General features: G+C 32.1%; 1 pseudogene; it reads right to left on the bottom strand.

Annotated features, from left to right (window-relative positions):
- Positions 1–2,239: 2,239 nt before the first annotated feature.
- Positions 2,240–2,889, bottom strand: LOC126738959 (piggyBac transposable element-derived protein 1-like; annotated as a pseudogene).
- Between the last annotated feature and the right edge of the window lie 10,409 nt (positions 2,890–13,298).

Below are 13,298 nucleotides of genomic sequence, written 5' to 3'. Positions count from 1 at the left end.
ATTTTCAGAGCATTTTAACCCTTAAAAAGTACCCTAAATAACGAAACTCATTACGATTTTTTTCCTTATAATTTTGTGTATATGCTTGAATACCGTATAATATTATTTTTAAATTATGCTACAAATGGTACCTTTTACGAATTTTGGAAAATACAATATTAGATCATCCATCATCATCGCTAATTTATATAGATAATACCATAATACGGGTTTATACAGGGTGTTACTTAATGGAATGTTATAGTTTGAAGAAGAAATTCCAGGACCTATTTTAGGTCAATAAGTTCATATTAATGTAGGCTCTGAAATACTTAGTTTTTAAGACACAAGGTCTTTTTATTTTATATTTTTTACGTTTTATTTTATATTTCGTGTTTACGAAGTTTTTCAAAGACATTTTTTTAAACTGAATTTTAGCAGATGATAATACGGTAAAACGGCACGCTTTTTAGATGCTCATTTACTTTTTTTTTCAGCAACCAGTGACGTAGCTATGACTAATTTTCAATACAATTTTACAAAAAAATACTACAACATCGAATTGAGAAAAAAATATTATTTTGTAATAATTATCAGTCAATTAAAAACATTAAAGACCTTTTAGCATTAACAAAAAAATAACAAATGAGCAAAACAAATAGTGTTGCAAACAAAGTGAACAAAGGCTGTCCGTTTCTCATAGAATTACGGTAGATAATATTCTAGTTCAATCAATATGCTTTTTGCTCTCTGTGCAATCTATTTCGGTTTAACCATCTTTTGAATGCTATCGGCTTAGTACCAGACTTTGTATTCACCAGTTCTCGTGTTGTGGAGTATAAAACACATAGACGAAAAAGGTTGATTATTTTGATGCCATTTTAGAGAACATTCATAAAAAATAGTTGAATGAAAGCCTAAAATTATAACAACTATAAAAAACAGCACTATATACTAATATACTAATTGTAAGGTCTATTTATTCATTCATATAATTTGATCAATACTCCAACTTGCTTCCATTACCAAGGCATAGGACGTTCTTCTATAAGCTATGTAGAAATAAACTCTCTATCTAATTGTGGTGAGTTGTTATATGGATGACTTTTTTGAAGCTATAAAGAATGTAGATCGTTTTGGGTTTTAACTCAACTGTCGAATGAAAAGTCAACAAAATTTGGTCTTACAACTAGTGCTTGAAACCCGTAGCCAAGGTAATGAAAAGATTTAAGATTATGCAATATCCAACAATCTCTACTTGAAAAATTTTGAAAATTTCACAAAAAATATATAACCAGTTGAGAAAATTTGTCGCATGTGAACTTTGATAGCTACTACAGTGACATATTGCTACATTAGAAAATTTAAAACTCGATCATTGGGCCAAGCTGTTGTCTTCAGAGCACGTTCAAACTCATAACAAGTTGTCGACGGTCCTTCTTCAATTTCTTGATTCACATTCACCACTTACCACAATCATTTGATTTACATTATGTCTCTTAAAATGATGACAATGGTTGAAAATCAAATGACTTTGCCACCAATGCAAAACTGATCTTATTTTGATCATTTTAACATCATCTTCCCACGTTAGAAAAGTTACGTAAAGTCCCAAGTGGGGTACATTTGTACCATATCATGAAAATGATACTACTGATACATTTACATGTTTTTAATTATACAAATACATAAAATAAACTTGTAACTAATTAAGTTATAAAAAAACAACAGATATAAGTTATAAAAGAACAAACAGTTCATTTTCTTTGCACTTAACACACTTCACTTCTTTTACATGGTGTTCCGCGCATACGAAATTTTGCCACTCCTTGCAAAGTTGTCTAGATTTGCGATCTCTATTTCGATCACAGAGATAACAACGTCCACTTTCAAGTCTCTCATTTTGGTTTTCAACTGGAGGAGACGCCAAGTCTTGAACAACATCGCGCATATACTGCCTTAGCGTCTTGCTCAAGCGTCCTGAGTTATTATATCTTCGTACAATATATTCTTTTACTAAAGATTCTCCTAACTGAAGCAAAAATATCGTCGGTCGTCCTTAGATTTTTGGATACTTGATGTCTCATAAAATAAAAGAGTTTAGTGCCGCAATAACTAATAATTGGCCAAAAATTGCCATTGGCCATCGATTGCAAATTCTGCGAGCAGAGTATTGCTTTAACTATGGTGTCTACAGCAGCCTTTGTATCATTATAATGAAGTATAATATGAGGTTTATTCTTATATTTTTCATCTGCAACAGTATCACCATGATGTTCCGTAGACAATAAAATAACTGCTTTGCCTTTGCTAGGTGTATAAGACACAATAGTATGTTCTTATGTGAATGCAAACATACTAGAAAATTCAGGCCTAAATAATTTGGGTTGCAACTCGTTTGGAATGTATGACTTATTTTTTCTGAGGGTTCCACACAGGGTAAGTTATTTTTCAGCAAGCTTATCTGCCAGTGGTAGACTTGTAAAAAAATTATCAGTGGTTACTCCATATCCAGTGCCAAGGGGTTCAACAAGATCCAGAACCACTCTCTCACCCTGATTTTTTTCTGGTTTGTTATTTATTTTACCAAGATAAACCTGTAAATTTGCACTATACGAATTTTTACTATCCGCCATTGCCCAAATTTTAAGGCCATATTTATCAGGCTTACTTTTCATGTAAACTCGAAAAGGACATCTCCCTCTGAAGGAAACAAGTTGCTCATCTATAGTAACATGTGACCCAGATGAATAGGCCATGATACAATTCTGAACAAACAAATCAAAAACTTCTCTAATTGGTGCCAATTTATCGTTTATCTTACGCTGGGGTCTAGTAGAATAGTCGCCAAATCGAATAAATGCTGTGAGCAACTGAAATCGATTACGTGACATAATTGCCGGAATAATAGGCCTGACATATTTCTTATCTCTACACCATAACATTTTTTGGGGCTCCTTGGTTGCTTGAAGCGCTCCTTGGATCAGCAGGATTCCTAGGTACGCCTTTATTTCCGTAGAATCGGTAAGCTGCCAAGTTCGTTGCAATTTATGTGGATATTTTTCATTCCATTGTCTTATTACCTATAACCAAATAATTCTTAATAAGTAACAGTAAAATAAAGAAAACTAATAATACTAATAAATAATATCAAATAAAATTTTAAATAAGGTCAATGAAAAAGGAAACTTACCTCTTCAGCTTTTCTATTCGTTTGAACTACTAATATATTCCTTTTACAATATTATTTTAATATATTGTCTGACATAAACAGTAAAAAAGCTTCAATTTCAGTGGTAAAATTTGAACTATATGGAGTAAGACCTTGTTTATTCTTTATTATATCTTTAGCTCCTCTGCGTGTCTGAGGATAGGGAACTTTTGACCACTGGGTACCATCTTTAGATTTATAAAATAGATTTCCACCGTCCATAGACTCTTGCTGTTCCTGCTCCACAGATGTACCTTGACTGTCACTATCGCATTCAATAAGATCCGACGCCTCGTCATTTATTTCCGGTTCCCCGTCACTTTCCTCATCGTTAGACAAAATTACGTCAAATTCCCCTATTTCATCATCGGAGTCTGCATATAATTGCCGTTCTAATTCGGAATCACTAAGGCCTTTCGACATTTTTGATTAAATTTTAAAAAAGCGAAATACCACAAAACTCGCAAAACTAACTGCTAAAACAAAACACGTCAATGGCTTTGAAATAAATAAAACAGTAAATAAGTCTGCGCACACTGCACTCTTATCAACTAATGGTCTATTTTTAGAAGCAGTGCGTGCCGGATCGAAGTACAAAGCACCGCCAAGCCAGTAAGCGTGCCCCACGTGGGGTATAAATGTACCCTAGGCTATTCAAACAACTTTATTTTTGAAAAACCGAGAAATAAATGTGGTTTAAAAGGCAGTAAATATTTACAAAGCTTTTATTAACAGAAAATAAAATTCTTCACAAAAAATAAGCTTTTTTTGGGCAAATATGCAAAAAAAGAGATGTATGGGGTACATTTGTACCCCACCCGGGAAGACGAAGGTTAAAAGAGAGAAATTTCTTGATATTTACGAAACCGTAATCTGGTTACTTGTTTCAATGATCCAGCTGCCCAAAGAGTTATATTTTTACACTTTCTGTATTGTTTCTCACGAGGCTTCCTTAAACATATTCTTTTTGATTTTCTTGAGGATCATTTTTAGACGGTAGGCTTTTCACATGTCTTTAAATATCTAAAGTATTATTTGTTAAATGTTCCAAATTATCTATTTTAAGGCTAGTGTCATCTGCTTTTTTTTTAATTTAAATTTCTTTCTGATGGCATGTGCTTAAATAACGACTTTTGTGCCAACGACTTCTATACATCGAATACTGGAATCAAGTCATCAAGATTTTGCCAGCTAGTTTAGTAGCAATTCTAATGATACAGGACTAGTTTCTTAGCTAACAAGCTATATTTCTATAAGTGAAGAAAAATAAAAAAATAACAGCCTAAAGAACATATCGTTTTCTTTTGATAAGACCCCTAAACAAACAAGCATTTATCAAGAGTTTTTATGTTTATGGAGCGCCTATGATTGTTTCTTTAAACTGAATGAGTCGCCCTCTTGCAATAATATAATACCATTTTATTTTCAAAATGTTCGTGGTTTAAATACAAAAGTAAACAAATTATCACTCTATCTCTGCCCGTTTTTTTTTTATCTTATTGCGTTAACATAAACTTGGCTGCAGGATGATGTGTCCAGTTCTGAACTTTTTTCTGACTCTTATTTGGTCTTTCGGTCTGATAGAAACTTTTTGGCCTGTGACGTATCTACTCCTTGCCGTTAAACAGGAATATAGGCTAGTACCTCTTAATTTTTTTTATATTTCTCAACAATTCTTTTTAACTAATATAGTCGGGTGTAAAATTTATGATAAATATTTTGTTGTAGCTATCATAGTCATTTATTTATCGCCCTCTATATTTAATGATTATTATGAACAATTTTTAGAAACTCTAGTTCTACATAAAAGTATACAAAACAGATAAGTTGTAATCATAGAGACTTTAATGCTCCTTCTTTCGCAAATGATCACGATGTGTGGGACTCCAGAAGTGCTGCTCTTCTTAATTTTATTGATATTTTATAATTAACCCAATAACCCAATACAATACAATACTTAATTTAAATGGTAGATTATTAGCCCTTATTATATCCTTATGTACCATGTTCTGTTGCTCAAGACGACTTTTCATCACCCTCTGTTACTTTTTAATTTAAAATGCAATTTTTCAAATGATAATCAATTTGAGCTCCATAAAAATGGACATAAGACATTTAATTTTCAAAAGGCTAATTTTCCAACTCTATATAAAGCAATATATAATGCTGACTTTTCACCAATGTACGATGTTTATCAGTTGATCAAGCTTGCGATATCCTTTACGATATTTTAAACAGTATTTTAATAAGCACAGTTCCATTTGAAATTGAGAGGAAAACAGTTATCCTAAATGGTATACATCGGATATTATTGCAAAGATTTGCTTTTAAAAAATTTTAAAAGTATGGTTCAAATTATGATTACAATAATTTTAAAGTCTGTAGAGCAATACGTAAAAATCAAATAAACGCTGCGTATGAAGGATTTATTCAAAAAATCGAAAGTGATAATGACAGCTCACATTTTTGGTCATTTATACGGATGAAAAAGATTAAATTCCGAATACTTGGTACTTTAAAAGATGGAGATAGAGAATTTTCATCGTCTAAAGCTATTGTTGAGGCATTTTCAATATTTTTTCAAAGTGTTTATGCAAAACCTAGTAATTCCGTCGATATTGATTCTGTTTCTCTTGAAAATGGTTTACCAAATTCAATGTGTTGGTGAAGTCTGATATTTTTTTAGCTGCAAAAAAATTAAAAAATAAATTAACTGCAGGTACTCCATTCCAAGCTTTGCTGTAAAGGATTGCATACATGTTTTTTCCAAGCCACTTCTTTTTACATTCAACAAATCTATTGACACTGGTATTTTTCCAAGTTGTTGGAAAACCACCAGAGTCATACCTGTTTCGAAAAAAAGCGATCGAACAGAGCTGCGTAATTACAGGCCTATTTCGATATTATGCAACTTTTCTAAGCTTTTTAAATCGTGCATTTTCCATAAAATCTACTCACAAATTAAAAGCTTGATATCATCAGATTAGGATGCATCTATGCAGAGAAAGTGATACAAACTTGACTTGTTTTTCTCAGAGTATCTGTAATACGCTGAATCAGTTTGGCCAGGTTGATGTATCCTATATGGACTTTCAGAAAGCATTCGATCAATTAGACCATAAAATTTTTCTTTTTAAAATTAATGCCTTAGGATTTTCGAATAAATTGGTTGCTCTTGTACAACCTTATTTAACTAGCCGCCATCAATTCGTCGAAATTAAGGGTTTCCAATCTCCTTTAGGTCCCCTTTTTTTGTGACATTTATTGATGACCTTACTAAACTTATTAAATACCCGAGACTCTAGTTTGCGGACGACCTTAAACTTTTTTTAAATTACTATCCAATATTGTATAAGATAGTTTGCAAGATCAAAAAATCCAATAATATTTGATTACGCAATTGATTTTCAGCTGCCTCTAAATCTTTGGAATTTATTATTCGCAATATCAAGATTTTTCAAAATCCTAACACACTAAAAATTCTGTATTTTAGTTTTGTTAGATTCAAATTAGAGTATGGTTGTCTCATTTGGCATCCAATTTACCGGGTTGATATTATAAAGCTTGAGTCTGTGCAGCGCAATTTTTTTAAATATTTAGCTTTTAAAAAGGATGGTGTTTATCCTGCTAGAGGACTAGACAATGATTTTTTGTTAGATAGGTTTGAAATGGTATCCTTGCAAACCAGAAGGCATAGATTAGGAATTACCTTTTTATACAAACTCTTAAATAATAAAATTGATTTTACCGAGTTACTTAATCAAATTAGATACATAATTCCCAGGTTAAACGCAAGATGTTTCTTAACTTTTTATTGTCAACATCCTAGAACTAATATTCTAACTAGAGCGCCAATAAATTATACAAAATTATATATGGTATTTGTTTAATACTTATTGTACACAATGTGATATTTTCGACGATTCTTTGAAAGCAATAATTAGCATGGTTAATTAATCTATTACTGTCTTCTACCGTTTACTTATTTTACAGTTTAGGTTACGACATATTAAGTCATTTTGTTAAATAATTTTTTGTTTCTTTTCCCTCTTTGGTTTTTTTTGTTATTTTTTTAATGAAATTTATCAAGAATTATTTATTTTTGTACTTCCTGTAATTGGGTGACTTACCTGTTAGAAATATATGACTATTTATTTATTTATTTATTATACTACTATCTGCTAGTTAACTAGTGAACATTATTCCACTGGGCTACCAAGTGCAGTGTAGTGGCCTATATTGGAAGAAAATAAATGATTTTTTTTTGTCTCTAGTTAAAGAAAAAAAGCGTTTTATCGTCGTGCGGCAGGACAACCGGAACATTTTTCACAATCGCACCAGCGACCGCCACAAAAGTTTTACTTCCTTCGAACCGGGCGAACTTTTAATTAGCCTGCTCGATTTGAAAATACTTTAAAGGGATCCCCAAATAATGGCCTGACGTCGCGGCCGGGAACAAAAAACAATTCGCAATTAATTAAAATTTTTGGAAAATTCTTTAATTAACTAATTAAGTTTTAAGCTACAAGGGGGCACTTAGAACCAAACTCTTAAATCCAATGGTAATAATATGTGATTCAAAATTGCAATGATGATAGCCAATCTCCGAAATTACAAGAGGTGCACATTAACAAGAAGGTGGCGAAGAAAAAGATGATGATGAAAAAGAATAAGAAGAGTCCAAGTCCAATCTTAATATTCCATTTTACTCATAAAATGGCGAAACTTCTAAGTCCATAATACCATTCCCTTGCTCTAAGGGTGCATAGATGGCATTGCGTACTGGCTATTTAACAATGGTTTAGGGCATCTTCTATTTTTACTTCTATTGTTGATTATCTTTACTTCTATAGTTAAGATAACTATGTGTTTTGTTATTTAGATAAGACTTAATTCATCATTTATATTAATTTTGTATTATGTAGCACGCGAATTATATGACTTACGATATGTAATGTGATTTTGTATATATTTTGTTCTCCTCTATTTACAGGAACTTACTTGGAATCCTACGCCATTGATTGTTAAATAATAATTTTCGTTAACAATATTATTTGTAATTTTAAAGTAAGTAAAATAAGTTTTACTGCAGGTTGCCCATGCTTCGAAATGCTTGTCTAAGCATTTCAATATACGTTTATAGTTCATGTCAATGGTGCTCATTGCCAGTGACCTTAATATGGTGATCTCATCGGCCGGCATGACGTTGACGGCTTGTGGACAGGTAGTCAAATCAGATGGAATTACTTTATTTTTAACTACATAATAATAATTATCATCTTTAGTTAGGTTAAAAATAATGGATAATATTTATACTATTTTTCGAGGAACAGCGACCTAGGAATTATGAGCCGTAGAATCTGATATCTAAAAAAAATTGTGGGGAACAGATCTATTAGAAGAAGAAAAACATCTTGGATTGGAAATTTGTGATAATTTTTCCACCTCAGGCCATCTGATTCACCAAATTAGCAAGTCAGTAAACGAAAGGCGATAGCCAACTTTCGAAATACAAAAGGCACATAAAGAAGAATAATAAGAAAGAAGAGGAAAAAGTAGAAGAAGAAGAAAAAACAGATGCATATCCAATTAATAAGAGAATTACCTGATAATAAATTTCACCTGTAGTTAGGTTTGGGACAATATTATCTAGCCTTTATCTTTAGGGACATTATGAATAGTGCACGGAATGAAATTCTACAAATCTAATAAAAACAGAATTACGGGAAAACAAATTATATAAGATAAGGATTATCTTCCTAAGCAATTTAAGATAATGTTTTAATATCATCTGATCTCTTCAAGGTAGCAATTTTCAACTACTATAGAGTAATAATGCTTTGTTAAGCTTTTACCAAAGTAATAATTTATTAAATTCATAAGCGTTTAATTCTACATTAGCTACTGTAGAGCTTAAAAAAGGAATATTTCGGAAAATAATTCAGGTCGGAGATATAAGGATCTTGTTCCTGGTTATTGATTTTCAGTTGACTTGTAGTGCAGAAGGCAGCTGTAGGCTGTTATGCAGGTTTATATAGGTCTCTTAATACGCCCATCGTACTCCACCAAGCGTTACGAGACGCCAATAGCTTTGGAAAAACCAATGAGTCTTTCTGGCTTAAAGGACTTAAAGCCATTTGATACACTGTAGATATTACCCAAGAATTTGAACTTCGGGCACGTAAGTGCAGGGCACTCGCTGATAACATCATCTACAGTTTCGTCCTTCTTTCAATACCACCGATAGTCTGGCTGGTGTGTAGACGACACCTTAAATGCCAGTGTCCGGATAAAAGACACGTCACTAGCCGAATTTCATGTCTTTAAGCGCTGTAAATTTCTGGTGAGACAGACAGAGGGCACCATCCATCTTCGGAGGGCCCACTTGACCAGCAGACTCTTCATCGATGCAACTACTAAATATTTAGCTATTCCCTATGAACCTCCTCCAGGACCAATTTGGAGCTCACTTTTTCGGCAGTATAGTCTTAATGGCAGCTCAATTGCCCAAACAGATTTGTGCCACTCTGTTGTTACTGGTTAATTATACCTGTTCAATACACTTTTAAAGAGAGACATCATCATCATCCAAATAAATGAATTTTAATATAACAGGATGAGAAGGACGAGAAGACTTTTCTTCGCAAATAAAAATGCCAATCTTATGCCATTGCATAACTCATTTCGATGAGTTCAATGATCATCATCATCAAATTCTAACACTATATAGCTGTGTCGTATCTGATAATGACGATTTGTGGAGAAATGTCTTCTCGCCCTTTCCACTCCACTTCAAAAATGTACTTCTACTTACAAAAATTATCTTTGAAATTAAAATAATGCCAGAATTTTTTCTAATATATCCAAGTCACTACAATGAATCCTCAATAAACACATGATTTATTTCTGAGTCTGGATTTCGACTATGCCATACAAGTTACTCAATAACGTTAAGATAATGTAGCTAAAGCCATCGAAAATATTAAACTAACTATTTTAGTTCCCTTGGACTATTTATAAGCCTTTGATAAAATAAATGAACTTCTTCTTTTGGCAATTTAAGTTAAAGAGTTTGAATTAATATCAAAATAGATACTTGTATTTAAGTGTTCCAAAGGAATTTATTTTAATGCATATACTTTTTGCTTTTGTTACTCTTGACGGAACCCTTATAATTTTTCAGTTATCTATACGCAGATGATACTCATATGGACAGTTCCTTAACGCCAATGCAATCTGAAGACACCTTTAATGCAGTCTGGTTTTTTCAGAATATTATTTAGAACTTGACTCCTTTTAGCCTTCGGTCATCTTTTTGCTAAATATCCCTTACAAAATAAGTACAAAATTTTACTGTGACAAAAATGTTCTATACAGATAGAACTTTCAAATAGGAATCTTTCAGTCAGAATTAGTTTCTTTTAATATTTGCATATGACTTTAAGATATTCTTAAAACAGCCAAATGATGATAAGAGTTGAGGAGAATTTTTAGTATTGTTAATTGATGTAAAGACAATAATTTTCAACTTAATTTACCTAAATTTTGCAAGTGTAATCTATAGTCCATATCTGCTAGCAAGCAATTTCATGAGGTTAATTAGAGGCCTTCGTAGTAGAGAGCAAAGAACACTGATTAATTGAGAAATCTGAATAGGCTTAAAGTGAATCAGACACATTTTCTTCCCTTAGTCTTTCTTCTCTTTCTTTTTCATCTACTTCCTCTATTTCAAAAAATAATAAAAAAGTGTTCTGATCACCTGCACAGAGGTTTCCTCCTATAAATTAGCTTTTAAAGTGACATTATCCAAATTATAAGTCAGTCATTTTTTCTCTTTATTACTTATTAGCCCGTTGAATTTACCAAAGGTCCGTCATGACAATCATGCACCAACTTTCAACTTTTTACGTTTTTACTTATTATAGTGTACCTCTTTTACTAATTAATTTAATAACAATTGAGTTCCAAGAGTCTATACCTAGTTCAGTCGAAGCGCTGAAAATATGAAGTGGTATACTTGAGAAACTTACTACACCTGCTCTCCAAAGATATACATGAAATCATGTAAAATGCGTCCTCATCAAATGCTAATGGCACAAGAGTTACTGGAAATGTTCCGAATTTACTGGTTCAGATTTATGATTTAATGATAAAGTTCATTAACAATTCATAATGAATTCTGCTTACAAATGAACGTCCTCTTGGATTAAATGATTAAGGTCATCAATGTCATATTTTGGTACGCAAATACGTTTTTCTTAAAGATGGAAGTGAAACTGATTTTTGTTGCAAGTAGGTCTTATTTTAGATTTGCCTGTATTATTTCCTTACCGCGCAGAAGCAGATTTTCATGATGGTCGAATCTGGTTGCAGCAGGTTGGTGCTTCATCTTATTATGGCTCCACACCACTTTATAGGAATATAAATGAACGACCAGGGATTACCAAACTCAAATATTCAAATTTTTTTCTTTTTGGCTTAATACCATAATACACGATACATTAGGTCACATGAATGTTACTTTAAAAATTTTAATTCGTATTTTTATTAATTTACCTGTTAATAAAAAACCCTAATTCAAATCCTCTGCCTGGCCAGATTTTAATCAAGATTATTAAAAAATTACCTCGTTTTCATCTGAAGTATACGAGCAGGAAAAGATAGGGGTACGAGCGGGGAGACAAGGGGCAAAAAATTAATGGGATCCCTGTTTTTATTGATTTTCTTGAAATATCGAGACGGAATATTAAAAAGCTTTTCTTATTTTAACTCGGTACGAAGCTGGTGGCGAGAAAAAGTGCTAACTCAGGGTCGAATTTTATATTTTTTATGATACATTTGATTCGATTATAGTAGAAGGACACTAAAGAACACATAAGTGTAATAGTGCTTAGAAAGTTACATAAACTAAAATCAGAGAGTCGTCTAATAGACCTTAATAAACCAAGGTATAAACTTTTTTTTTAATTTAATTTATTTATTAATGATATTTTTAGTATTATCAAATTTTGCCAATTCCTATTATTTGCAGACGACCTGAAGCTATTTTTATATATTTTAAACTTATCTGATTGCCTCATGATACAATCAAACATAGATTCTCTATATAATTGGTCTGTCTCTAATGGCTTACATCTTAATAAGGATAAGTGTTTTATCATTTCTTTTACTAAATCTAGAAAATTTGTCCCATTTGACTACCACATAAATGGTAATATACTTACAAAAGTATCGCTAATTAAAGATTTGGGGGTGTTGTTTGATAGTTCCCTGACTTTCATACCCCATATAGATAGTTTGTCTAGTAAAGCCCTTCATACTCTTGGTTTTATAACTAGAAACACTCAAGACTTTTCAGTAGCTGCCTTCAGAGTTTTATATCTTACACTTATTCGTAGTGTCATGTCTTATTCTTCTATAGTCTGGTCCCTTTATTATGCTAACCAAATTAACAATCTTGATAAGGTCCAAGATAAATTTCTCAGGACTTGTGCCTGATGATTAAATGTACGAGATGAGTCTTTATTGGAACTTAAGTCAAGGCTAAATATGACTTCTCTTGAGGACTATCGAACTAGGTGTGATATGATATTTCTTCACAAGTTGATTAATAATGCTATTGATTGCCCTGAATTGTTATCGCGGATAAACTTTAGGTGCAATACCAGAGTCCCTAGAGAGACGTCCCTTTTTCTGGTTGAATGTCACCATACAAACTTTGTTAAATTTTCTCCTATTAATCGACTCCACATGTTGGGAAATAGATTTAATTAGGCTTTTGACTTAGTGGATGTAAAGCCTTCAAAACCTATAAGGTGTCTGAGTGAGTTTACTCGTTGAGTACATATGTTAAGTATAAAAAAATAAATTTGATTGCTTTTACATTTCTTATTTTGATTATTTTAAAGGTATGTTTTTAGTTGTTTTATATTTATTTTAGTCAACTGGGGAAAACTATATATTATTGTATTCATTTTTTTTTTGCCAAGGTTAGTTTGTGCTTACATTTTTCGTAATTTTGTTAGAATGTAGACATCTCGTAAATAAATAATGTAAAGACAAATACTTAATGGGATCATTAAGGATTTAAGAACTAAGTCAGCGGGGA

The sequence above is a fragment of the Anthonomus grandis genome, chromosome 7, assembly GCF_022605725.1.
Source record: "Anthonomus grandis grandis chromosome 7, icAntGran1.3, whole genome shotgun sequence".
NCBI lineage: Eukaryota > Metazoa > Arthropoda > Insecta > Coleoptera > Curculionidae > Anthonomus > Anthonomus grandis.
Note: the sequence above shows the minus strand (reverse complement) of the source record. Positions and strands in the feature narration are given on the sequence as shown.